The sequence below is a fragment of the Ranitomeya variabilis genome, chromosome 4 (genome assembly GCF_051348905.1).
Source record: "Ranitomeya variabilis isolate aRanVar5 chromosome 4, aRanVar5.hap1, whole genome shotgun sequence".
NCBI lineage: Eukaryota > Metazoa > Chordata > Amphibia > Anura > Dendrobatidae > Ranitomeya > Ranitomeya variabilis.
In genome coordinates, this window is record NC_135235.1 from 235,659,809 (window position 1) to 235,674,358 (window position 14,550).

Genomic DNA, 14,550 nt, shown 5'->3' on the forward strand with positions numbered 1-14,550 from the left:
GTTTGGGATATGTCGCCCCCTCTCCTGTAGGGCCAGGTTATGCTGGGACTTGCAGTGTCTGTGGATGCAGTGCTGTGTGGGATGGTTTGGGATATGTCGCCCCCTCTCCTGTAGGGCCAGGTTATGCTGGGACTTGTAGTGTCTGTGGATGCAGTGCTGTGTGGGATGGTTTGGGATATGTCGCCCCCCTCTCCTGTAGGGCCAGGTTATGCTGGGACTTGTAGTGGACTAGGTTCACACACTGCAGCCCTGTATCTGGGCAGGATGCACACGTCGCCCCTGCAGCTCATTGGTTGGGGTGCAGTTATCAGGGTCTGTTGTGTGCTGCCCCCTCTGTCGTCTGCCTGTGAGACGTGTTACCAGAGGAGTGCTGGCTGGGGCCGCCGCCATGGAGGATGCGCCGAGTTAATCTCATTGCTGACTGTTTCTATGATGTGTAACTTAATTACTTGTTATGACTTCCTGCTGACTGTCAGCTGTCACACCGGGTGTAATCGCCGGGCTCCCGGTGCAGGCGGGACAGCAGCGGGCGCGGGCTGTGTATGAGGCGTTGCTATGGTTACTGCCTCTGACTGAAGTGCTGGTGGTCAGCAGCCCGCCATGGCTGTGCGCGGGGATCTGTGCCGGGGTCTGCGGGCTGCTCCTCTCCCCGAGTCCGCCCCAGCCCAGCACTGAGCAGCCGCCTCCCCTCATACACCGCGCGGAGTCTCCCCTCATACACCGCGCACACTCTCCCGCAGTCTCCCCTCATACACCACCTGTAGCTGAGGAGCCAGAAGTCTGTACGGACGCGCTCTGCACCTGCGGCTCCCGCCTTCCCCGGAGAGCCCTGCATAGACGGGATTCGGGTGAGTCCTCGGCCCCTCGTGTCTGCCTGCGGGTGGGAGGATGAAGGGGTCAATGTCAGACTGCTCCGTGTCCTGTGCTGGCGGCTGTCAGTGGCATCCGAGATTATAACTGGGGGTGTAATATATCTGTACAGGGGGGGGGTGTAATATATCTGTACAGGGGGGGGGGGGGGTGTAATATATCTGTACAGGGGGGGGGGTGTAATATATCTGTACAGGGGGGGTGTAATATATCTGTACAGGGGGGTGTAATATATCTGTACAGGGGGGGTGTAATATAACTGTACGGGGGGTGTAATATAACTGTACAGGGGGGTGTAATATAACTACAGGGGGTGTGTAATATAACTATAGGGGGTGTAATATAACTGTACAGGGGGGTGTAATATATCTGTACAGGGGGGTGTAATATATCTGCACAGGGGGGGTGTAATATATCTGTACAGGGGGGTGTAATATATCTGCACAAGGGGGGTGTAATATATCTGTACAGGGGGGTGTAATATATCTGTACAGGGGGGTGTAATATAACTGTAAAGGGGGGTGTAATATAACTATAGGGGGTGTAATATATCTGTACAGGGGAGTGTAATACAACTGCAGGGGGTGTGTAATATAACTATAGGGGGTGTAATTATAACTCCACGGTGACGGGATATTCTAACTCTCCACGGTGACGGGATATTCTAACTCTCCACGGTGACGGGATATTCTAACTCTCCACGGTGACGGGATATTCTAACTCCACGGTGACGGGATATTCTAACTCTCCACGGTGACGGGATATTCTAACTCTCCACGGTGACGGGATATTCTAACTCTCCACGGTGACGGGATATTCTAACTCTCCACGGTGACGGGATATTCTAACTCTCCACGGTGACGGGATATTCTAACTCTCCACGGTGACGGGATATTCTAACTCTCCACGGTGACGGGATATTCTAACTCTCCACGGTGACGGGATATTCTAACTCTCCACGGTGACGGGATATTCTAACTCTCCACGGTGACGGGATATTCTAACTCTCCACGGTGACGGGTTATTATAACTCTCCACGGCGATGATATTATAACTCTCCACGGCGATGTGATATTATAACGCTCCACGGCGATGTGATATTTTAAGTCTCCACGGCGATGTGATATTATAAGTCTCCACGGCGATGTGATATTATAAGTCTCCACGGCGACGGGATATTATAAGTCTCCACGGCGACGGGATATTCTAACTCTCCACGGCGACGGGATATTCTAACTCTCCACGGCGACGGGATATTATAAGTCTCCACGGCGACGGGATATTATAAGTCTCCACGGTGACGGGATATTATAAGTCTCCACGGTGACGGGATATTATAAGTCTCCACGGTGACGGGATATTATAACTCTCCACGGTGACGTGATATTATAAATCTCCACGGTGACGAGATATTATAACTCTCCACGGTGACGTGATATAACTCTCCACGGTGACGGGATATTGTAACTGTCCAAATTATAGACTGTTCATGTCTGCCAGTGGGCAAACTTACAAAATCAGCAAGGGATCAAATACTTATTTCCCCACTGTACATGTGTTCCAGGAGCCATTATAACTGATATTATGTGTCCAGGTGGCTGCCCGTCACCCTTTATCGCCCCTCACAAGTTGCATCCCCCTGTATAACAGCTCCGCTCCTATGGTAGTGGGGTCTCGCCGTCACTCCTGCTCTGCGGGGACTTCGTCTTCGCTTCTTATGTGACCCCCAGTATTTGCAATTAGCACAAGAGCCTCCCCACTCTTCATTGGAGGCTGATTGGGTTTCTGATTGGCTTCTCTTTACAGATGTTGGGGCATTGGCTGTACACGCAGCTCGGGGGCTGCAAATGCTGCTGGGATTTGTAGTTCTGCAACACCTGAATGGCCAGAGATTTCTCCACTCTGTGTTTGTGGTGGTGTGTGATCTCCGACATACAAGACATTGTGCGTTTATTTGCTCAGATCATCATCTTCTTGTTTTCATGGTCAATAACTCAGCGCGGCCGCCGGTTTATATGTGATCTGATGAGACGCGGATATGGAAACGTTTCCAGCGCAGATAACGAGGGGTTTATAGGGATTACCGTGACCTGTGCCAACTGACAAGCTCGGCTCTGCTGCGTGCACACTTGTAGTCAGCACCGACGTGCCTGCTTTTATATGGACGTCGTTACAGCAGAACCTGCTCGGATAAGACACTCGCCGTCCTTTCACTTAATTCCTTCCTTGCGGTCTCCTCCCGTTTCACGCCGCCGCTCCTTCTGTCTGCGTTACGTCAGTGCTGCCTCGGCGCAGCCTTAATCATCCAATTTATTATGGCCTCGGGTGGCTGTGAGATGCCGGACCTGCAGATCGTCAGCAAGGATCATGGAAGACGCTCCCACATTTCAGTAGTGAATCAACCATTGCAATATCATCGAAGGGTTCCATATTCTCATTGCTCTTACAGTAAAGAATCCATAGTCTCACTCCTCGTACAGTAAAGAATCCATAGTCTTGCTCCTCGTACAGTAAAGAATTCAGTCTGTCTCCTCGTACAGTAAAGAATCCATAGTCTTGTTCCTCGTACAGTAAAGAATCCATAGTCTCGCTCCTCGTACAGTAAAGAATCCATAGTCTCGCTCCTTGACTCGTACAGTAAAGAATTCATAGTCTCGCTCCTCTTACAGTAAAGAATTCATAGTCTCGCTGCTCGTAAGTAAAAAATCCATAGTCTCGCTCCTCGTACAGTAAAGAATCCATAGTCTCTGCTCGTACAGTAGATAATCCATAGTCTCGCTCCTCGTACAGTAAAGAATCCATAGTCTTGCTCCTCGTACAGTAAAGAATCCCTAGTCTCGCTCCTCGTACAGTAAAGAATCCATAATCTCGCTCCTCGTACAGTAAAGAATCCATAGTCTCGCTCCTCTTACAGTAAAGAATTCATAGTCTCGCTGCTCGTAAGTAAAAAATCCATAGTCTCGCTCCTCGTACAGTAAAGAATCCATAGTCTCGCTCCTCGACTCGTACAGTAAAGAATTCAGTCTCGCTCCTCTTACAGTAAAGAATTCATAGTCTCGCTGCTCGTAAGTAAAGAATCCATAGTCTCGCTCCTCGTACAGTAAAGAATCCATAGTCTCGCTCCTCGACTCGTACAGTAAAGAATTCATAGTCTCGCTCCTCTTACAGTAAAGAATTCATAGTCTCGCTGCTCGTAAGTAAAAAATCCATAGTCTCGCTCCTCGTACAGTAAAGAATCCATAGTCTCGCTCCTCGTACAGTGAAGAATCCATAGTCTCGCTCCTCGTACAGTAAAGAATCCATAGTCTCACTGCTCTTATAGTAAAGAATCCATAGTGTTACTCCTTGTACAGTAAAGAATCCATAGTCTCACTGTTCTTACAGTAAAGAATCCATAGTCTCACTGCTCGCACAGTAAACAATCCATAGTCTCGCTCCTCATACAGTAAAGAATCTGTGTTCTGTGACTTATTATTAAACCTTCTTCCCCTAGACGTAGAGGATACGCTCTTGTCCATATCGCATGCCTCGGTGTAAAAAGATAATTGTATATATTTGTACTTTGTAATAAGATTGCCCCTAAGCTTTCAGGTTTCCAAACTAATTAACCCCAAGTTCAATAACCTGTCTTGGTATTGCAGTTGTGACTCTTCTCTGCCCCCGATCTATAAATCCCTCTGTATCATGACATTATCCTTCTCAGTGTTAATTACCTTGCAAAGTTTACTATCTGCAAATATTGTATATCTACTCTGGTCATTAATAAATATGTTAAAAAGAAGAGGGCCCAATACTGACCCCTGTGATACCCCACTGTTAGCTGTGACCCAATCCTAGTGTGCTCCATTAATGACCGCTCTTCGTTTCCTATCACTTAGCCTATTGTTAACCCAGAAAAACATTTTAGATTTAGCCACCGCCATACCGTACTCGCTGCCATGAAGGCCCCCACGCTGCTTGTGAGGCTCAGCTGCCGGCTATTTCCAATGTCGTGTTGTAGATTAATGAACCAGCTCCAAGTAACGCAAGTGTCTACCTAGGTAAATAATACCGCCAGGAGTGCTGGTGTCATTCCTCCCGATGAACGGCGGCGTTGGTCAATAAGTGGCATCCAATCTATACATCTGCTCAGGTCACTGGGTGCTTAACCTCCTTCATCTCACACTGACTGCTCCAGAATCATTAACCTTTGGGTTAATCCTGCCTGGTGTCAGCCGCCCAGGAACCTCCATGATGGGTGAACGTCGCATCCACCGTTCACTACTGCAATTATGCGCCATGCCGTGGCCCCGTGTTCATGATATACACCCAGCTGCTGCAGAACCTCATCAGGAAAAAAAAAAGAAGAGGAAGCACTGAATAAGTTATCAACTAAAGCTCGATTTCTTTTTCTCCAAGAGCTTCTGCAGTATCTGAGATGGATGTCACACATTATATGCCCCTACGGTGTCTCTTATAAGAATCCCTGGCATTGCCAGACCTCATATACACGACCCAATATACCGCATTTCATACAACTTTAAAGGCATGCTGGGTGTTTGTTTTGTAACATCTGGAGAGACCACCATTCTCTTACTGGTAAAGATATCGGCCACTAAGGGGGAGTCCTGTATGCATTCAATAGGAAGCGTATGTAGATGAACCCCTACTAGTGTCAGGGAATGGTGGGAGTTGTAGTATCCAAGCATCTGCTGTTTTGAAGGTTGATGCCCCCTAGTTATCTGCTAAGGCCATGTGCACACGCTGCGGATTCCAATGCGGAATTTTCCGCAGCGGATTTGATAAATCCGCAGTGAAAAACCGCTGCGGTTTTTACTGCGGGTTTTCACCTGCAGATTCCTATTGGACCAGGCGTTTCCGTGCATTTTTTTCTGCAGCATGTGCACTGCGGATTTAGTTTCCCATAGGTTTACATTGTACTGTAAACTCATGGGAAATTGCTGCAGGTCCGCAGTTGCGGAAACGCTGCGGATCTGCAGCAAAATCCGCAGCGTGTGCACATAGCCTCAATCTGTGGAGGATTTCTAGGACTGGATACAACTGTGACAAACCCTCAGCTATGAGCAGTGTTAGGATTCAGCCCTGATTTAAGCAAGAAGGTTTCAATTCACCAACAGCAAGCAGAGATCCTGACATTAGAGAGAAACAAAAGCTCAACATCTAGGAGGAAACTGCAGACCTCTGCCTGATACTTTCTTTTTTTTTCCTTCCTTCCTCTCTTTTTTTTTTTTTTTTCTCGCTTTCTATCTATCATTTTTTTCTTTCTCTTCTTTTTCTCTTTTATTTCCTTCCTTCTTATTTTTTTCTTGCTTTCTTCCTACGATTTTCTCTCTTCCCATTCATTTTCATTCTTTTTTTTTTTCTTCCTTCATATTTCTATTTTTTTCCTGCTTTCTATCTATAATTTTCTTTATCCTTTTATTTTTCTTTTTTACTTTTTTCTTTTTTCCTTCCAATTATTTGTGCTTTCTTTCTACAATTTTCTCTCTTTCCTCTTTTTCTTTCGTTCTTTCTTCCTTTTTTCTTTCTTCCTCTTACTTTCTATTTTTTTTTTCTCTTTCCATCTATATTTTTTCTTTCTTTTGCTTGTTTTTATTTCCTTCCTTCCTATTTTTTCACTTTCTTTCGACAATTTTCTTTCTTCCCTTCCTTTTTCTTTCGTTCTCTTTTTTCTTCCTTCCTCTTTCTATATTTTTTCTCGCCTTCTCTCTATCTATACTTCTCCATTCTCTCATTCTCGCTTTCTTTTTCCTTCCTTCCTTCCTTCCTTCCTTCCTTCCTTCCTTCCTTCCCTCTTTCTGTCTCCATCTTTTTCTTCTTTTCTTTCTTCCGTGTTTATTGTGTGTTGCTCCACCCTGTACATTTGCTGCCGTTTCTATGTGGTGGTGCAGAGCGCAGGTAATTATCGCCGTGCTGAGCGAATGGCGCAGCGGGGACCTGAGTACGAGCGTCAGGACGCCTGCAACAAATGTCAGTAATCAAGGAAATGGCTGCAAATCGTTCTGTCACCCGCTCTCCGAGACGCAGTAACGACTGCGCTGTCAGTGCGGAGATTAGGACCTGAGCGGCCGGTGGTGATAATGTCAGTACACACAGCTCAGTCCTCATTAATCAATAATCCCAGGAAGAGTGCCCCATTAATAATCCCATAAGGTGCCCCATTATGTACCCAGTCCATAGGAAATCCTATTAATTCCAGTAGGCTATAGAGTGCCCCTATTAAATATCGCAACCATTAAGCACTGTTATCTCAGCTCTGCTACATCCATGCGTGCCTTGCCTCCTGCTCCGGATCTCCATGTGTCAGTCTTTACTGTAGTTCTGTCATTGTATCCATGGATCAGGATATGCCCCCCTCAGATGGGGCCGTGCTGGGCACTATGGGGTTCCCCAGGGGCACGGTGGCTCTGGGGGTCCCCAGTTTGTGATCCTGCACCCCAGGAGCGAGCACGGCTGCCGTCCACCTGCCGCTGTCACTTATCAGCGACTCGTTGCCTGATTGTAAGGGATTCGCCTGAGCGGCTCCAGCGGGGAGAATTAGTGGTGACGGCGATGCCTGTCGCCCATGGCGAGGAGCCCTGCGGGACGTCATTGATGCACTGATGGATTTTGCCGCAGGAAAGTAATGGATTCTCATCGTCCTCTTACATCTCTGAAATTTCCCGTTATCTTAAAAAGAGAAAAAAAAACGAAATAAAACCAAATCCGTGTCGCCTTCCCGCTCTGCGCACATTTATTTGTTGTCCTGCCTGTAATGATTTACTCGCCCGCACTCTATAAATGTCAGACGCAGGACTCTGGAGATAGGGGCTTGGCGTATGGCTCCGATAATGGCTCACGCTGCCATCTGACCTTTGGAGATGTCATTGAGGATCTCTGTAAATCTCATTGTTTAAAGGGGTTTTACTTCCAGAATGATAAAAATATGCCTTCTGCCAGACACAGCGCCACACCTGTCTTCAGGTTGTGTGTGGTATTGCAGCTTCAAAGACTTGGGGTGAAGGCAGCTGGGTTTTACTAATCTGCACAGATCAGAAGTGATGGCCCAGGATTAGCAGGGTCTGTTACAATTGTATCCAGCGGAGACTATCCTCTAAGAGCCGACATGATACATTGTAACAAGCGCTCAGTGCTTTCTTCTGCTTGGTTATCTCCTAGAGTATTTGAGCTGCTCATCCGACTGTCAGCCATTTTTGAGGATACGCAGAGCTGACTTTGTTCACCCGCCTGCTTGCAGGTTTCCGCCACATGACAGCCCGCACGCTTCCCGTCAGTCCACATCTATGTCGTATGTCAGACATGGCATTTTTAATAAAAGACGTCTGTAATACGTCCTGAGAAGACGGTCGGCAGCCCACGTCCCGCCATGTCCCTCAGCAGAGTGAGACGACGCTTTCTGATTAATTCACTGATTTTTCCCTATTCATTATCAGAATATTTCAGCGAAAATACATCAGAGAGATCGGCGGCGAGAGACACAAGATGCTTCCAAAGGCAATTATGTCCAAGTTGTTTTCAAGTCTGTAATTCCCCTGAAGTGTTCTTAGCGGGCGGATCTTCTAGAAAGGATTCATTACGGCGGGATCACAGGCTCGGGATACAGTAATGATGGCAGCGCCGATGTATCACTATCTCCGGACAATGGTGGGGACCTTCATCTGATGAAACAGGGAATGAAGGAATCGCAAAACTGTGACCCCAAAAAGGATCTAAAGCTGGAGTGGAGAGGCAGTGGATGCAGCTCATTCGTGTATGACCCTGGTGACATGGCTCCGAGGAGACCAGAGGCAATTCTTGCCACCGCTATGGATGTGGCCACCGAACGCCAAAGATTGGGAACCACAATGTCAACAGAGGGACTGCAAGCAAGAAAAGAAGAGGAGGAAGAAAAGAGGGGATAGAGAGGAGGGACACAGAGAAAGGGGGTTGGAGAAGAGTACAAAACAGGGACAAAGGGAAGGGCAGCACGAGAGAAGAGTGAGAGAGGGAAAGGGAGAGGAGCAAGAACACAGAGGATGAGGTGAGAGAATAAGACTGAGGAATAGAGAGAACAAATAGAGGGAACAAGAAAAGAGGAATAGAGAGAACAAGAAAAGAGAGCACAAGAAGAGCACGAGAAAAGAGGAATAGAGAGAACAAGAAAAGAGGAATAGAGAGAACAATAAAAGGAATAGAGAGCAAGAAAAGAGGAATAGAGAGAACAAAAAAGAGAACACAATAAGAGGAATAGAGTGCACAAGAAAAGAGGAAAAGAGCACAAGAAAAGAGGAATAGAGCACCTGAAAAGAGGAATAGAAAGCAAGAAAAGGAATAGAGAGCAAGAAGAGGAATAGAGAGAACAAAAGAGAACACAATAAGAGGAATAGAGAGCACAAGAAAAGAGGAAAAGAGAACAAGAAAAGAGTAATAGAGAAAAAAAGAGGAAAAGAGCACAAGAAAAGAGAGGAATAGAGAGCACAAGAAAAGAGAGAACAAGAAAGAGGAATAGAGAGAACAAGAAAAGAGAGAACAAGAAAAGAGAAAAAAGAAAAGAGGAAAAGCGAGAACAAGAAAAGAGGAAAAGCGAGAACAAGAAAAGAGGAAAAGCGAGAACAAGAAAAGAGGAAAAGCGAGAACAAGAAAAGGGAGGAATAGAGAGAACAAGAAAAGAGGAAAAGATAGCAAGAAAGGGGAAAGAGCGTAAAGTAAATAAAATTAAATAAAGTAAATAAGTGCAAATCAACAAAAAAAGAAAAGTGTAAGCAAGCAGATAAAAGAGGAGAAACATGGGAGAGATGTGAAAAAGAGCATGAGAAGAAAGCAAAAAATGACAGAAGGGAGAGATCTTTAAGAGAGAGAGATCGAGAGAGAGAAGAGCAAGAAATGAAAGAGGAAGATTAAGAAACTTGGAAGTAAAAGACAGGAAAAGAGATGAGACTAGAGTGAAAGGATAAAGACACAGATAAAGTAAAGGAGAGAGGTGTAAAGAGACTGAACAGAAGAGAAAAGAGTGGGGGAAATGTGAAGTGGGGAGACGAGGAAGGAGAGAGCAGGGCAGACAGTGCCTGTAGGGGGCGCTGTGCGCAGGTCCATGTCGCAGGCAGGTGCTGCTGTTTTGTGCTCTGTATTATTTGTGTAATCAGGCTCTTTGTATGTGACGACGTCTCAGGGAGCGCGGCTTATATGGGGGATAAAGGAATGCTGTAGGTGTGCGGCGCAGAGCGCGACACATTTCGCAGCCTGTAAATCATCTGCTGCAATTTTCTTGTTTTCCTTTATGAACACCCCCAAATTCTGAGCCAAAAATAGTTTTTCGTGGCCCCAGCTGCCATTCACCGACGCTCCTCAGCTGGAGCTGAAATGCTGCACAGAACAGAGGCGCCTGCTCATTACTGACACCTCTCGAGGGCTCAACGGGGCCAGTGTTGGAGGAAGACATTTATCATCTCTGTAGGTTTTTGGGGTGTGGGAGGAAACAAAAAAAAATGGGGAGAACATGTCAACTGCATGATGATGTCCTTGGTCAGATTTGAACCCGTGAGCGCAGAGTAGTCCCTGAGCATCTGCAGAAGTAGTCCATGGCCAGTGCCCTCTGGGGAAGGCCAGGAATTAGGAGCGGCTGCTGGGACCACCGCTGGTTTATCTCTTACAGCTCTCTGGGTCTCTACGTGACATCTCGCGGCCCATTACGTATCCATTGTGATGTACCGCCATGTAATGTGTTTACTGTGGGGCTCTAGGATTAGGGGAATATACGGCCGTAATATGTGAGCACTGCATGGTACTATGATATAAGCACAATTGGAAGTTATGTAGGGAATGTATGACAGAAGTATGTAAGTGGGATGGTAGTTCAATTACAATCACAGTACTTAGACAATGTATGGCAGTTGTTATGATCCGGTGACCTTGGAGCCGCATGAAACTTTCTCTGGAGTAGGTGGAAACTATACTGACCGCAGATCCTGAACTAACACCGCAACTAGAAGTAGCCGTGGGGTGTGCCTAACAAACCCTAGACACCTCGACACAGCCGGAGGACTAAATACCCCTATAGATGGAAATAGGAATACTACCTTGCCTCAGAGCAGAACCCCAAAGGATAGGCAGCTCCCACAAATATTGACTGTGAGTAGGAGAAGAAAAGACACGCAGGCAGAAAACAAGATTTAGCAAAAGAGGCCACTTTAGCTAAATAGGAAAGGACAGGACAGAATACTAGGCTGTCAGTATTAAAACCCTTCAAAAAATATCCACAGCAGATAATACAAAAAATTCCACAATCTAACTAAAGACGTGGAATGAATATCTGCAACCCCAGAGAATCCAACAAGACTGAGAAAATACTGACACAATCTAAGCTGGACAAGAAAACACAAAAGAATAGCACTGAATCATGAAGCACACAGCATGTGTGCCACAGAAAAAAAAACAGACACTTATCTTTGCTGGTTTGGCAGAAAGGAAGGAGGAACCAGGCAGAGGTCCAACACCTCCCAACAACAATTGACAACTGGCAAGGACTAATGGATCCTGCACACCTAAATACCCCAGTCAGAACTGCAATCAGCAGAAACACCTGACCAGGACTGCAACTCAGGGACAACTGCATTACCGCCTACCACCACCGGAGGGAACCCAAAAGCAGAATTCACAACCGAACCCTCACCAGCGCCCCAGGCCGATCAGGACGAGCCAGATGAAAGGCACGGACCAAATCAGCAGCATGGACATCAGAAGCAAAAACCCAAGAATTATCCTCCTGGCCATAACCCTTCCATTTGACAAGGTACTGAAGCCTCCGCCTCGAAAAACGAGAATCCAATATCTTCTCAACCACATACTCCAACTCCCCATCGACCAACACAGGGGCCGGAGGATCAACAGAGGGAACAACGGGCACCACATATTTCCGCAATAAAGATCTATGGAAGACATTATGGATAGCAAAAGAGGCCGGAAGCGCCAATTGAAAAGACACCCATAATAATCCCAGAAATCCTATAAGGACCAATAAACCGAGGCTTAAACTTAGGGGAAGAAACCTTCATAGGAACATGACGGGAAGACAACCAAACCAGATCCCCAACCCGAAGCCGGGAACCAACACACCGACGACGGTTAGCAAAACGTTGAGCCTCCTCCTGAGACAACACCAAATTGTCCACCACATGAGCCCAAATCTGCTGCAATCTGTCAACCACAGAATCCACACCAGGACAGTCAGAAGGCTCAACCTGCCCAGAAGAAAAATGAGGATGAAAACCAAAATTACAAAAGAAAGGCGAAACCAAAGTAGCTGAACTAGCCTGATTATTAAGGGCAAACTCGGCCAATGGCAAAAAGGCCACCCAATCATCCTGATCAGCAGACACAAAGCATCTCAAATAGGTCTCCAAGGTCTGATCAGTTCGCTCGGTCTGGCCATTTGTCTGAGGATGAAATGCAGAAGAAAAAGACAAATCAATGCCCAGCCTAGCACAAAAGGCCCGCCAAAACCTAGAAACAAACTGGGAACCTCTGTCGGACACAATATTCTCCGGAATACGATGCAAACGAACCACATGCTGAAAAAACAACGGAACCAAATCTGAAGAGGAAGGCAATTTAGGCAAAGGCACCAAATGAACCATCTTAGAAAACCGGTCACAAACAACCCAGATAACCGACATCCTCTGGGAAACCGGAAGATCAGAAATAAAATCCATAGAAATATGCGTCCAGGGCCTCTCAGGGACCGGCAATGGCAAAAGTAACCCACTTGCACGGGAACAACAAGGCTTGGCCCGCTCACAAGTCCCACAGGACTGCACAAAAAAACGCACATCACGCGACAAGGAAGGCCACCAAAAGGACCTAGCAACCAAATCTATGGTACCAAAAATACCAGCATGACCAGCGAACACGGAACAGTGAACCTCAGAAATCACTCTACTAGTCCATCTGTCAGGAACAAACAATTTCCCCACAGGACAGCGGTCAGGTCTGTCAGCCTGAAATTCCTGAAGAACCCGCCGTAAATCAGGGGAAATGGCAGAAAGGACCACCCCTTCTTTCAGAATGCCGACCGGTTCAAGGACCTCAGGAGAATCAGGCAAAAAACTCCTAGAAAGGGCATCAGCCTTAATATTCTTAGAACCCGGAAGATACGAAACCACGAAATCAAAACGGGAAAAAAACAAGGACCATCGAGCCTGTCTAGGACTCAGCCGTTTGGCAGACTCGAGGTAAATCAGATTCTTATGATCAGTCAGGACTACAATACGATACTTAGCTCCCTCAAGCCAATGTCGCCACTCCTCAAACGTCCACTTCATAGCCAACAACTCCCGATTGCCGACATCATTATTGCGTTCAGCAGGCGAAAACTTGCGGGAGAAGAAGGCACACGGTTTCATCAAGGAACCCACAGAATCCCTCTGAGACAAAACGGCCCCTGCCCCAATCTCAGAGGCGTCAATCTCAACCTGAAACGGAAGGGAAACATCCGGTTGGCACAACACCGGAGCAGAAGTAAATCGGCGTTTAAGCTCCTGAAAGGCATAGACAGCCGCAGAGGACCAATTCGCCACATCAGCGCCTTTCTTCGTCAAATCGGTCAAGGCTTTAACCACTCTGGAGAAATTAGCAATGAAACGGTGATAAAAATTTGAAAAACCCAAAAATTTCTGAAGGCTCTTCACAGATGTGGGTTGAATCCAATCATAAATGGCCTGAACCTTAACCGGATCCATCTCCATAGATGAGGGAGAAAAAATGAAGCCCAAAAAAGAAACCTTCTGCACCCCAAAGAGGCACTTAGACCCCTTCACAAACAAAGCATTGCCACGAAGGATCTGAAATACCATCCTGACCTGTTCCACACGAGACTCCCAATCATCAGAAAAAATCAAAATATCGTCCAAATATGCAATCAAGAATTTATCAATATAATTCCGGAAGATATCATGCATGAAAGATTGAAAAACAGATGGAGCATTAGTGAGCCCGAATGGCATCGCAAGGTATTCAAAATGGCCTTTGGGCGTATTAAACGCAGTTTTTCATTCATCACCCTGTTTAATACGAACAAGATTATATGCCCCCCGAAGGTCAATCTTAGTAAACCAACTAGCCCCCTTAATCCTAGCAAACAAATCAGAAAGCAAAGGTAAAGGGTATTGAAACTTGACCGTGATCTTATTCAAGAGGCGATAATCAATACAAGGTCTCAAGGAGCCATCCTTCTTAGCAACAAAAAAAAAATCCCGCTCCCAACGGTGAAGAAGATGGCCGAATATGCCCTTTCTCCAAAGACTCCTTAACATAACTCCGCATGGCGGTATGTTCAGGCACAGACAGGTTGAAAAGTCGGCCCTTAGGAAACTTACTGCCTGGAATCAAGTCAATCCCACAATCACAATCCCTGTGCGGTGGAAGGGAACTGGACTTGGGCTCACCAAATACATCCTGAAAATCAGACAAAAACTCTGGAATTTCAGAAGAGGAAGAAGAGGAGATTGACATCAAAGGAACATCATTATGAACCCCCTGACAACCCCAACTAGTCACAGACATAGACTTCCAATCCAACACAGGATTATGTACCTGCAACCACTGGAAACCCAGCACGATAACATCATGCAAATTATGCAACACCAGAAATCGACAATCTTCCTGATGGGCTGGCGCCATGTGCATGGTCACCTGTGTCCAAAACTG

General features: G+C 46.4%; 1 protein-coding gene across 1 annotated transcript in view; it reads left to right on the plus strand.

The window, feature by feature from the left end:
* Positions 1-710: 710 nt before the first annotated feature.
* Positions 711-14,550, plus strand: part of VWA5B1 (von Willebrand factor A domain containing 5B1) — a 79,659-nt gene continuing 65,819 nt past the window's right edge. The window contains exon 1 of the mRNA XM_077260272.1: positions 711-848. The gene's annotated coding sequence lies outside the window, so the exon portion shown is untranslated. The remainder of the gene's footprint in view (positions 849-14,550) is intronic.